Source organism: Pezoporus wallicus, unplaced genomic scaffold (genome assembly GCF_028554395.1).
Source record: "Pezoporus wallicus isolate ANWC-B61680 ecotype Strahan unplaced genomic scaffold, APGP_CSIRO_Pwel_v1 contig_8839, whole genome shotgun sequence".
Classification (NCBI taxonomy): Eukaryota; Metazoa; Chordata; class Aves; order Psittaciformes; family Psittacidae; genus Pezoporus; species Pezoporus wallicus.
In genome coordinates, this window is record NW_026641258.1 from 79846 (window position 1) to 91283 (window position 11438).

An 11438-nucleotide genomic window follows, 5' to 3' on the forward strand; every position below is an offset into this window, starting at 1 on the left:
TACTGTTGCTTTTTAATTTCTGTACTTAAGGAAAGGTTTGGGGTTTTTTTAGCATCAGTATAGTAGTACTCTGGGCAGGATAGGGGTGACCTGTAATCCACAGTGATAGCCAGTGTGTGCGTGCATGTGTGCGCTGGGAACAAAACTTTTCAGACCTGTTGTGAAAAAGAGTTGTAGCAGACTTGAAGGAACATCCCTTGACATAAAGTGAGAGGTCTTTCGGAGGGGTGGGGAAGGGAGTGGGCCTGGGAGAAGAGGGAAGAGAGATGCCGGTACTTCTTCCGTAAGTGCTAGGACTTCCATGTGGTGTTGTCCAGCTGTTATACTGTCTATCAAAGTGCCGACATTCTGTACCAGCACATACCTGTCCATTCCAGCCCTCAGCGGTAGCAGTGCGCGGGCTTTATTATCTGGGGGGGGAGAGGATAGGGGAGTCTTTCTTCAGCATTTTCATTGAAGGATATGACAATGTCTAATACATTTAACTCTTAAGCATGGGTTGGGTGGGAAGAAGGAAAAGCAGATTCAATTATTGGGGGGGGGGGGGGGGCGGTGAGTGCGTGTGTGTGTGTGTGCGTGCCTGTGCAGGGGGTGGGAGGGAAGGGCTAGGGAGTTTGGTGATTTTTTTTTTTTTTTTTTTAATTCGCCCTTTCTATAAAAACCCAATGTCACAAGGAAGACTGACTGAGGGAAATGCTGCATATACACATGCCTGTAGATTTGTATGCAAAGTGTTAAGTGACAAAAAGTACGAGTAGGTTTGTATTTGCTTAGTAAACTGGAGTGTGCAGCATACTCTGGCCCCTTCTGAATATACTTTTCTATCATGTCTCCTCTTACATCCATCCCACCATGCACAAAGAAACAAAATGCTCTCTTCCAGCTCCTGCTAGCCAGTGCCCCTTGCGTGCACGCATCCATACAGCTTTGTTTCTGCTAGTCTCTGCTTGAAGACTAGCTGCGCTCAGACATGCAGAACAGGTTCTTTAAAGTCCTGTGCCAGCAGTACTTCCTAGCGAAGCACCTTTGGCCTGAGTAAGCCAGTATCCATTCTGTCACATGATTTGCTATACATGCTGGTTCATTGCTGTGTTCCACCCTCACTTCTCTCTCCCAACCTACCCTAAGGTCCCTTTTCCTGCACTTTGGGCTAGTTGAGGTCATTGCGATACTACGGTGAAAGCCGGGTGCTAGAGCCCCTCTTGTTTACAAGACATAATGAGGGATTTGAAATATTTAAAAAGAAAAGCTAAATTGTTCTTCCATTGTAAGCTTAAAGGGAAAAAAATTAAAACATACAAAAAAAAAAAGACCAAAAAGTGCATATATATATTTTAGATGAAGACTAACTCTGGGAGCATTTAACAGTGTTTTTGTTTTTATTTTAACATTTTATTTTCCTGCTTTAAATTTGCAAGCATTCTCAGGAATTCTAGGGTAGGAAGCCAGTTTTTTGAAGATGGTTTATTTAACCTTATCTTATCCTAGATAGATGGCTGTTTCTTGTGATAAACTTTTACAAGTTCCTGAATCTTCAAAATGTTTGAAAGTTTTTACTTTAAAATAAAAATGCTAAAAAAAATAAAAAAAGAAAAAGAAAAAAAGAAGAAATCTCCAAACATTACTGTCAAGGGGGGAACAAGAATTTTAAAGACTGTAAGATACATTAAGAAAACTTCTCAATATCAGCAACAGAAATTCATTGTAATCTTAAACAAGTTGTGGGAGAAGAAGGGTTATCATTTGTAGTGCTTTGTTACTCATGCAGATAAGTGCAGTTGCATGGAGAAGTGTGTGAATGGAAATCTATCACTTTGTTCCCTCTTGATTGAAACTAAATGAAAATATTCTTAACAAGCACCTTTTTAAAAGCAGAGTGAAACTATAAACCTAATTAAAATGCAGTATAGTTTAAATGAAAAGAGTCCTCAGTTAGGAGGACTAGCAGGAAATACACGATGGTGCTTCTTTAAACCACTTTTAAGTAGTGCTAAAGAAAACCAGTGCTGACAGAACACCCAGTAATGAAGTAGATTTATTATCCTGCCTTTTTCAATACAGAAAAGGGAGGCAATATGTAAAAACTCCAGTAAAATGTACATTAGAAAAGAGCTTTCCTGTTTTCACCTATTTGGTCAGTTTCATTGCCCACTTGGAGATTTGCTGCTTGCTTTTCTTCACCCACCCCACCTCCCAGTCTTCTGTTATATTTTCTATGGGGGGAAAATACCTGTTAAACTCTTCTGTTCACTCTATTGCTGCTGACTGTCGGGGCTTACAGTCTTGAACTTCAGAGTTCGGTGTTGGTTATGGCCAACTTCTGTCTCCCAGCTCTAAGGGTCAGGGGCTTAACTCTGCCTGAAATGGCTAGGCTCAAACCACAGAGACCGCGTTAGTGCCTTTTTACATGCACCCACATGCCCTACAGTAGGGAAGGGAAGAGAAGATGAGGCAAAGTGAGGCAGTATAGCCACTTGATGGAAGTAGATGTTCCCATTCTTAAGGAAAAGAGCATACTGTGTTAAGCATGTCATGCAATGAGTTATGAAACAGTAGTTAACTTTTTGTTATTAAAAAAAAAAGATGCCAAATTCTGTCCTTTTCATATCAGTTGCCCAGTGTTTTCATGTTGCACTGTGTATACATCTGAGTGTATACGTGTGTATTGAAAATAATGCATCAATAAGAATAATAACGTGCTTTAAAAAAAATAATCCTGTCATGGGTCAGTAAAAGGAAGGTTTATTTAGGGAGTTTGGGGGGTTATTTATGGAGAGAGTTTGAGCGCTTTTCCAGAGGTGTTCTACCAAATCTGCAATGTTCTAAAAGAGAGGAAGCTGTAGGATTTAATCAGAAGGAGCCTAGGAACTTGACTGTCATTTGGAAGCAGGTTGTGACTGGCTGCCAGAGAGTTGGCAGTCTGGAGCTTTGACAGTCTGCTGGGTCCAAGCCTATCATAGTACAACAGCCTGCTCCTCCTTTTGCTAAATGTGCAGCCTGCAAATGTTAGTGACTGTCTCCTTAGTGATAGTTTTCCTAAATCATTAAAGCAAGATTAATCTTAGAATTCTCCAGCTACAGCTGACAGTTTTGTTCCACTCAGAATTACATGTAGCTAATGATGATGTTGCTAGTACGTCTTAGTCATGGCACTTCTGACTATGGCAAGTGATTCCTGAGCACTGTGCTAACCGGATTCATCTTCTGGGGACAACCGGCACTCAATGTAGTAAATAATTCTGCTACCATTTGAGCTCATAACAACGAAAGGTCAGCAGCAATTGATGTTAGAGTACTTCTGGGCTTTTACAGAACTGTTCCATGGAGGGAATCTGTGGCATCATCTTGTTTAAACTTACCAACAAAGAAGGTGGTGAAAAGAGGCTGGGGAAAGCACAGCTCAGAATAGGCTATGGGCATCTCTTTCTAGAGAAAAATCAAACATAACACCCTTCACTAAAAAACATTTTTTTTACTTTCTCAAGTGACAAACAGAACTCTTTTTATTATTTTGTTCTTAGTTTTGGTTCTCCAGGGTATATACTTTAAACATACACATACTCTACAGGTGGTTTCAGCATTCCAGGTTTTTCTCCTGGTTTTGACTCCTCCATTGCTTATTTTGTAAAAGAAAAAAAGAAATACATTTTAGCAGTCTTGTAATCAAATATCCATTTGTTACCAGCCACTTTACCCCACCCTGCAGTGTGTATCAAGCTGAGAATTTTTTAATGGGTTTGATCTCTTACTGCATTTCAGATTTCATTTTAGCAGTGAAATAAAATCTAACAAGAGTACAGCTCAGAAACCTGTGCTGAGAACTCTGGCATTTACTTTGGAAAGCAGCTGTAGTAGTATGTACTTTGGAAGACATGCCATCTTTTCCTTACGTTTTTATGCTTTTACCTGGGCGCTTGCCCAGCAGTCCAGAGAGTGGGTTTTTTGTTGGTTTGGTTTTTTTTTCCAGTCACAGGGTGTCAGGTTTTCCTTACAAGTTTTTTATTTTGCTTCATGTTAAGTGGCTTGTGTAATGAGCAAGAATATTAAGCCAAGTGTGTTTTCCCTCTGCAATATAAATAGGGTGTTTTCAACAAACTGGCTGGAATAACCACCTCAAGGATTAAATAAAATTGAACCTTCACATTAATTTGGCTTCCCCATCCATGAAATTTCTAAACATCTACTCCTTAGAAATTTTCCCCTATTCTTTCTTCCTGAAAATGCTGCCACATCTTTCACTGTGTCTCAGTAGTACAGCTAAACGATACTGTAGGGTTTTTTTTTTTTGCTTCATTCTTAATTACGTTTAGCTCTTAGGCTTCTAATTTTGCTTGTGTGTATTTTCTCCCTGTTGACTTTCAAAGGAGTATATTTTGGGTATGTGAGAAACCCAAATTTGGCCAAGTCTGGTCCAGGAAATCAGGAGTGATCCTCATGTGATTTAGTCCCACTGACCTTAAACGAATGAGTACTGCTTGGGTAAGGGCTCTTTGTGTAATAAAACCTAGCTGGACCAGGGCCAAGGTAGCACATGAAGATCTGTTGTATTTCCGGTGCAGCAAACATCTGTGTTGCATGTATCACATTCACTGTAAATCATGTCACCTTAGTATCCAGGTTTCTCAAGTGGTTTGAAATGCTGGGTTTGTGGTAGATGGTTATTAGCATCTCAGGGTATGAGTCCTGACTGAGTAAAAGGTAGTTTTTTCTCTCTGAAGAGGTAAAGTTCACCTGGCAGAAGCAGCTTTCTTAATTGTAAATATGCATGCATGTATTTGTGGGCAGGAAAGTAATACAAAGAAAAACTAAGTTGAAATGAATTATAGAAAATAAACAACAAAACAAAAAACCAAACAAATGCTGTTGAAGTGCAACTTTGGTCCTGAGTCTGAAACAACATATGCAGAATCTGTTGGTTTGTCTAAATCGATATTGCACAAAATACCATTTCTGTTCTGTAGTTTATTTGGTACTATTTTAGAGTTAGGAACTGATAGTCTTAGATCCTATCAGTTATTCCCACTGTGGTCAAAATACGAATGTCTAAAGCCCAAACTCTCTTCCGTTTCCTTCCCCTCCAGTAGTAGGCTTCCCCCTGTGGCAGAAGGATGGCAACATCAATGGGGAGAAATAAGTAAAATTTCCTAGTGTAGACAGAGCCGGTTTTCCCTGTTGTCCTGAATTCACAACCAGACCTAAAACACAAATCAAAAACTATGCTGTAGCAGAATTGTTGGTTGGGCTAAATGACAGGGGCCTAACTGGAGATTTTTACTAGCCTTGCTAGTTCATGTCCCTCACAATGTTTTGCATAAGTGTCCCATCACTGTAAATACCAGTGTTGCTGAATTTTACCAAAGTTCCCCTGCAGTAGATAATATTAACTAGGTCCATTTTTGTAATTACTCGCCAAGCAGAGCTTTGCCTACGGTAGAATTCAAGGGTCTGTCTGCATTGCTATTAAAACTCAGTCAGGGTCCTGTTTAAAATATAGCTCTCTATTATGTGGTGTTATGTGAGACTTTGTGATGTAGTAACTATAGCTTCTAATCCTTATATGAAAAGTGATTTAAGGTTTTATCTGTGCTACAAAAAGCGCCACAGCTCCCAGTGGTTTGGAGCGTACTTTTAAAACTACTGTCAGGCCAAGACGGATGCAGCTTCATCTGTGTCATGCAGCAGACAACATCCGTTTGCATCCACAGTTTGTGTGCGTGTTGCTTTTCATCAAGCTATGCAGGAAAGCTGTTCTCTCAAAGTCTCTCAGACTCCTGTGCTGTATGAGCAAGCTTCTAGCAAATCAAATGCCCTCTGCAAAGAGCTATTTTCGCCCAGTATGTGTGACAGCTGGGACTGGTGACATTTGGCAGTGTTAGGTCTCCTGTTAACATTGTAGTGAGAAAGGGAGTCCCTTGACTTGACTCTGACAGCCTTTCTGTTAATGAATACAGAGCACTCCAGAGGAAAAGGAAAGAGGAAAAATTCATTGTGCCAGCCAGCATTAAGTATTCTTGCAGCAGACATTCTAGACTGTGGTGGGCAGAGGGGAAGAGACTGGAGAAGTTTGCATGGATGCGCAATACAAGGAGGCTCTTGGTTATTAGTGTGGTGTTGCATTCACAGAAATAATTTCCTCTTTTTTTTAATCTGTTCTTTTTTTTTTTTTTTTAATTGAGACATAGTGGAAACTTCTCCTGTTTCAGGTGAAACACAACCATAAGTGAACATTGTCTTCATCATTTACTGTTGAGCAGTAAGAGCAGGTTGCACAGCTTGTTAGAGTAGCTATTTTAGTGACATGGTTATGATATTATGTGCTTTCTTTCCCCTCCCTCTCCCTGCCAGATACGGCTTACCCTTTCTATATAAGGCGCTGTGTGGGTTTTTTTGTTTTGTTTTGGGAATGTGTGGAGAAGAAGCAAAATGAAGTGAAAATGCAAGCCAAGGTAGAACAGCCTTACTTTAGGGGGTAGCCTTACAACAGAGCTTTATAGTGAGTGTGCTGTATTCCAAAATATGTAAGCCAAAAACAAAAAGAAAAAGCATTCATTTATGCAAAAAAAAAATTTAAAAGAGGTGTTGGAAGACTTCTTTAATATTTACCTTCTAAAGGTAGAGTAAGGTCTCACCAAGTGATACATTATTGTGATACTTCTTGCTGAGTCAGTAGGGATGGGTTGGGGTATAAGCGCTTAACATTTTCCTCCTATGTTTTTACAAGCAGTAAGTTAAATGTGGTATTTATGAATGTGCCTTTGTGAGTATAGTGACTGTCTTAACTGAGGAGACCACTTGGGCTGGAGGGGAGACAATGGTCAATTTATTCTTTCAAGAGGTCAGATACTGAGATTGCAGCCCACTGGTCCCTTTTGACAAGCAGCATCTTTGGGCTGGTCTCTACACTGCACAATACGTATTCATATGTGGTAGAGATTGGGGGGGGGTGCTAAGGGATGTCATGTGATGCACAGAAGCTGTTGATAGTTTTAGGCTAGTCTGCCATTGCAGGTTGAGTTTGTAAATGTATTGTGTGGCTTCTCTTTATGTTTGTGTGCATGAGTGTGCGTGTGGCTTTATTTTTTGTAAGCACTGGAGAATTGAAACACAGTGATGTTTGAGACAAATTTATACATGCAGAGAAGATGATGTTTTGTAGCTTCTGTTAAATAGTGGGTGCAGGCACACTTTTACCCTCTCTGTCCATGTCCTGATAAGAAAAACAGGAAATTATTTTTTTCCAACCCTTCAACTTCCAGCACACTTAATGTTGCCATTTAAATGAACAGGGTATTACAGAAGAAGAAAAAAAAAAAAAAGAGTTTTTGAAATGGTGAGGTAGAAGTGTTTAAAGAAAGGTAAAAATTCTGAAGTAATTTTTTGTTTCTTCGAAGCTGTTTGTAGCTAAACATGGGAATCTGCAGTGTCTCCTTCCATTTGTTTTTTTTTTATTTTCCTAATAATTCACCTCTTCGTCCCACCCAAAACATGAGGTGTACAAGAACAAGAGCTGTTGCTGTAGCCCTTCATAATTCCCACCCTGAAAAGAAACTCCAGTGGGATCCCTCAGCTCTATTCAGGAAGACAAAGAGAGGAGAGACTCTGCAGTTTTCTTTGCTTCGCTCTCATTCCTCTCTAATGGCCTTGAAATGTATTATTATGCAAATGTGAATTTTGATACTGAACTTAAGAAGAGGTTGTTTGTTCTTTTTTCAAAAAAAAAAAAAAAGGTCCCATATGTGGTCAGCATTGCTTCTTTATTTTGTAAGTGAATTGTAAACTATGCATTCTGCAAAGGGGGTGTAGGGGACAAAGATAGCTTTGCTAAACTGTTAGGAGTTTCTGTGTCCATGGTATATCTATTATAGTTTGGGGAAGTGGGGAGGTGATGCCTTTGAAACAAAAAAAGAGTTGAAAAGAACCTCTCTTTTTTAGAAGTTGGCCAGTAGGTAACTGGGCAGAGATTTGGAAAACTAATGTTGCCTGCGAAACAGGATCAGCTCTGAACCTTACACAGGGTTGTGAATTCTAGCCGTGCAGTGTTAACCCAAGGCCAATAGGGTGAATGGGACACCAGCTCTACCTGGGAAACTTGCCTACCACCTCCTGTGTTCTGGCCCTTGTCAAGCTCAGGAAACACGGTGCCATAGGCACCGTCTTTTTGAATTTACTACTCATTTTCCATTACAGCAGTCCTTGTGCTCTTCCAGGAGAATTGGAACACAGCAGGGCCTTGATGTCTACACTTTCTTCTCCCTAAAATTTTCTTTGCTGCTCTTTCTGGCACAGCTCATACAGTAACAGCACAGCTGTGGACAAGATGACTTGGAGGACTGCATTTCTTCAACATAGCAGCTACCTGTGCTTTGTCGTCTGTACTGCCAGTGACTTGGCATTAATGTTGGCAGTGTGTGAAGTTTTAGGGAAATTAGACTGATGAATAGACAAGGCCCTCTGTTTTAAAGAAATGATCCTTTTTTACTATGAGGTGGTATAAGAGTCATAACAAAGGATTCACTTCCTCACATCTCCAGAATGCAGTCATTGTGAATTATGTGTGTTCCTTAAAGCTTACTCAGCTTCCAGGAGCAGTCTCCTCAGAAAAATGTAGATGTCACTGCCCTCTTCATTATCTTTATAGGGACCCTGTGACTTGACTTTTTCCTTTGTCCATGGTGTACCATGGTACTTGCATTACCCTTGGCATTATCTTAGATGTAATATCGTGAACTGAGAGATTATCCTGCCTGTATTCAGTGTTTTCATGCAGCAGTTTTTTTGTTGATGTTCACAGTACTGTAATAAGTAATAGACTTGATGATCGCACTCACATCTGTGCTTGCCTTGCAGATGTGATCTTATCAGGGTTCCACTCTTGTCAGATTGCCTTTAAAAGAAAAAAAAGAAAAAAAAAATCTGAAGTTTAAACTCACAAAAATACCTCGTGGTACATTTTCCATTTCCCCTTCTGATGTAACCTTTTAAATCTTTTCTTCTAAACTCAATAGGCTTTTATTACCATCTGTTATCTCCTTTCAAAAAAGATGATTGAGCTAGTGGTTTTGAGCAGAGGACCAGAAGCCTGGAACTCCTGAATTTTAACATCGGCCCTTACTCTTCCCTTGCCTTGGGCAAGTCATGTAACTTATTTGCCTTTGTTTTTTCATCTGTAGAGCGAGGGTGATAATAATACTTACCTACCTCACAGGGGTTTTGTGAGGATCAACTACTAAGTGTTTGCGAAGTGCTTTAAAGGAAAGAAAAGCATGGTAGAAGTATTAGGAGGTTTTTATAGCAAGATCATTCATTTTTTTTTTACATTGTTTGCTTGTGTGGAGGGAGATAACTTTTTTTAAATACATATATAATTATTAAAGCCATCTGACACTCAAGATCCTACATAATAGAAGTTGATGGAGATTCAGTTACTTGTATTCCTCCCCTGTCTTTATGCCAGTTTCCTTTTCCTGCTCTTCCTTACATAGTTATGCCAGTGTTGCTACAGGTCACATGTCTCAAGTTATTTGATAAGTTTCAAACTTGACTGAAGTATTTGGAGCTTGCTGCTTCTTTCATCAGATCACCAAATTGGAATCAGTTTGTGTATTTTCCCCTGCCTTCAAATAGCGTTTTTGGTAATGTCATCCTTCAAGTGGCACACCTTTTCCTGCCATCAGGAAGGGGAGGTGGTGGTGGTGTGTAGTTCCAGGGAGGGGACTGTAATATGAAGAACCTTGCCAGTTTATGCTGCTGCTCCAGGGATGAAGGGCAGAGTAGCTTTCTGTTTCCTTCCCTGAAATAATTTCAGTGTGTTACCAGTCACACTTCAAATGCAGTGTCTCTTCTTGTCCACAATACACAGAAGCCATCACCTGCCAGATAAAACGTAGGAACAGAGGGAATGATAGTAGATGCTGCTTGTGTATATGCCTTACAGCTCTCCCAGAATGTCTCTGGGAGGGTGGTGGGGGAAGAGGTCTGCGTTGGGTAGATCCCACAGTTGTCAGGAAACCTCTGCTACTTTCTCCCCTCTCCAATCATGTGGTCGCTGTTTCTTCTTTCTTGGATGTGCGTCTCAGGGATGTGCATATGAGCCCATGCCTTTTGGAATTTGGCCTTTGAAAGATCAAGAATATGGTTTCTATACCTGAAGCCCTCCTATCTGACGCTCCCTGGTCCTCTTGGTCCCGCATTGCTCCCCGTGGCCTTAGGAACATCTCTCCACTGTTGCCCTATGCCACCCTCTCCATCTCTGCCAGTACTCAAGGGGAAGCGAATACAGTGATTCTGCAGAGAAAGAAGCTGAAATGATGCATGTGCACCTGTGGGATTTACACACATACATACCTTGGATTTCTGCCACACCCTAAAACATGCAGAACATCTGATGCACAGTGCTTTTTTCTTTCTCATCTAGAAAGCAGAACAAACAGCAGTATGGTTCTGCTGATGGTAATTCCAAAATGTTTACTTTGAACTAAATGCTAAGTATTTTCCCCAAAGAACCAAAAAACCCCACCTTCTAACAAAAGTAACCAAATGTCATCTTTCTGGAGGCAGGGAGGGGAAGGGGAGGAGGAAGAGCAGTGACGGGGGAGCATTCTGATCTATTTTAATCTCCACCGGTTGGATGGAGATGCGAAATGCTGCTTTGAGTTCCACAAACATAAGGGATTATGTTTACAAAGGTAAATGCCTTCTACCTGTTCAGGACTGGCTAAATGGTGGGCATCTGATGTTTGGCGAGCTTCTCTTCATTGCCACCAAGTAATGGGAGAAGGGTGGAAGAGGAATGGAGAAATAGATTCATTTCATCTAGTCTTCTTGGTAAAACAGTGCCACCTCCTCTCCTTACAAACTGCGGGGAGGAGGTTGCAGAACAGAAAATCAGTGATGTCCAAAATGGCTGGATTAGAAAAGGCAGCTTTTCTACTTTGCACATAAATAGGTAACAGGAAGGTACAGCTCAAGTCCTCTTGCCTGAAACACTGTCCCCCAGAAGCAGACATTGTAATAATAAAGATAGTGGCTGTGTGTATATTGATGCTATTTGCAAGTTACCTATTAAGTGTTTATTTTTTTTTCTTATACTTGAAATGGCTTCCTTCACTAAACTCTTCCGTAGCTCTGGTTTCTCCCCTCCTTCTCTGGTGTGCAGTAAAAAAAACTACAGGACAAACGGGGAGAACATAGAGGAGATGACACAGTGTCTCGCATATCCAGGTTTCACCTTCATTTCCATCCCATATGCTTGTTTGAACTTCCTAAGTGGTTTTCCATGGACACAGAAACTCAGCACTTTTTAGAAGGTGCTCTTGTATGGCTGGCTACCCTCCCCCTCCCCCCTTCTCCTCCTTTTCTATATTTTTATTTTACTTTTAGTATAGTGGTACTTAAAATCACTGGTTCACTTAAAAAAAAAAAAAAAAAAAAAACAGTAA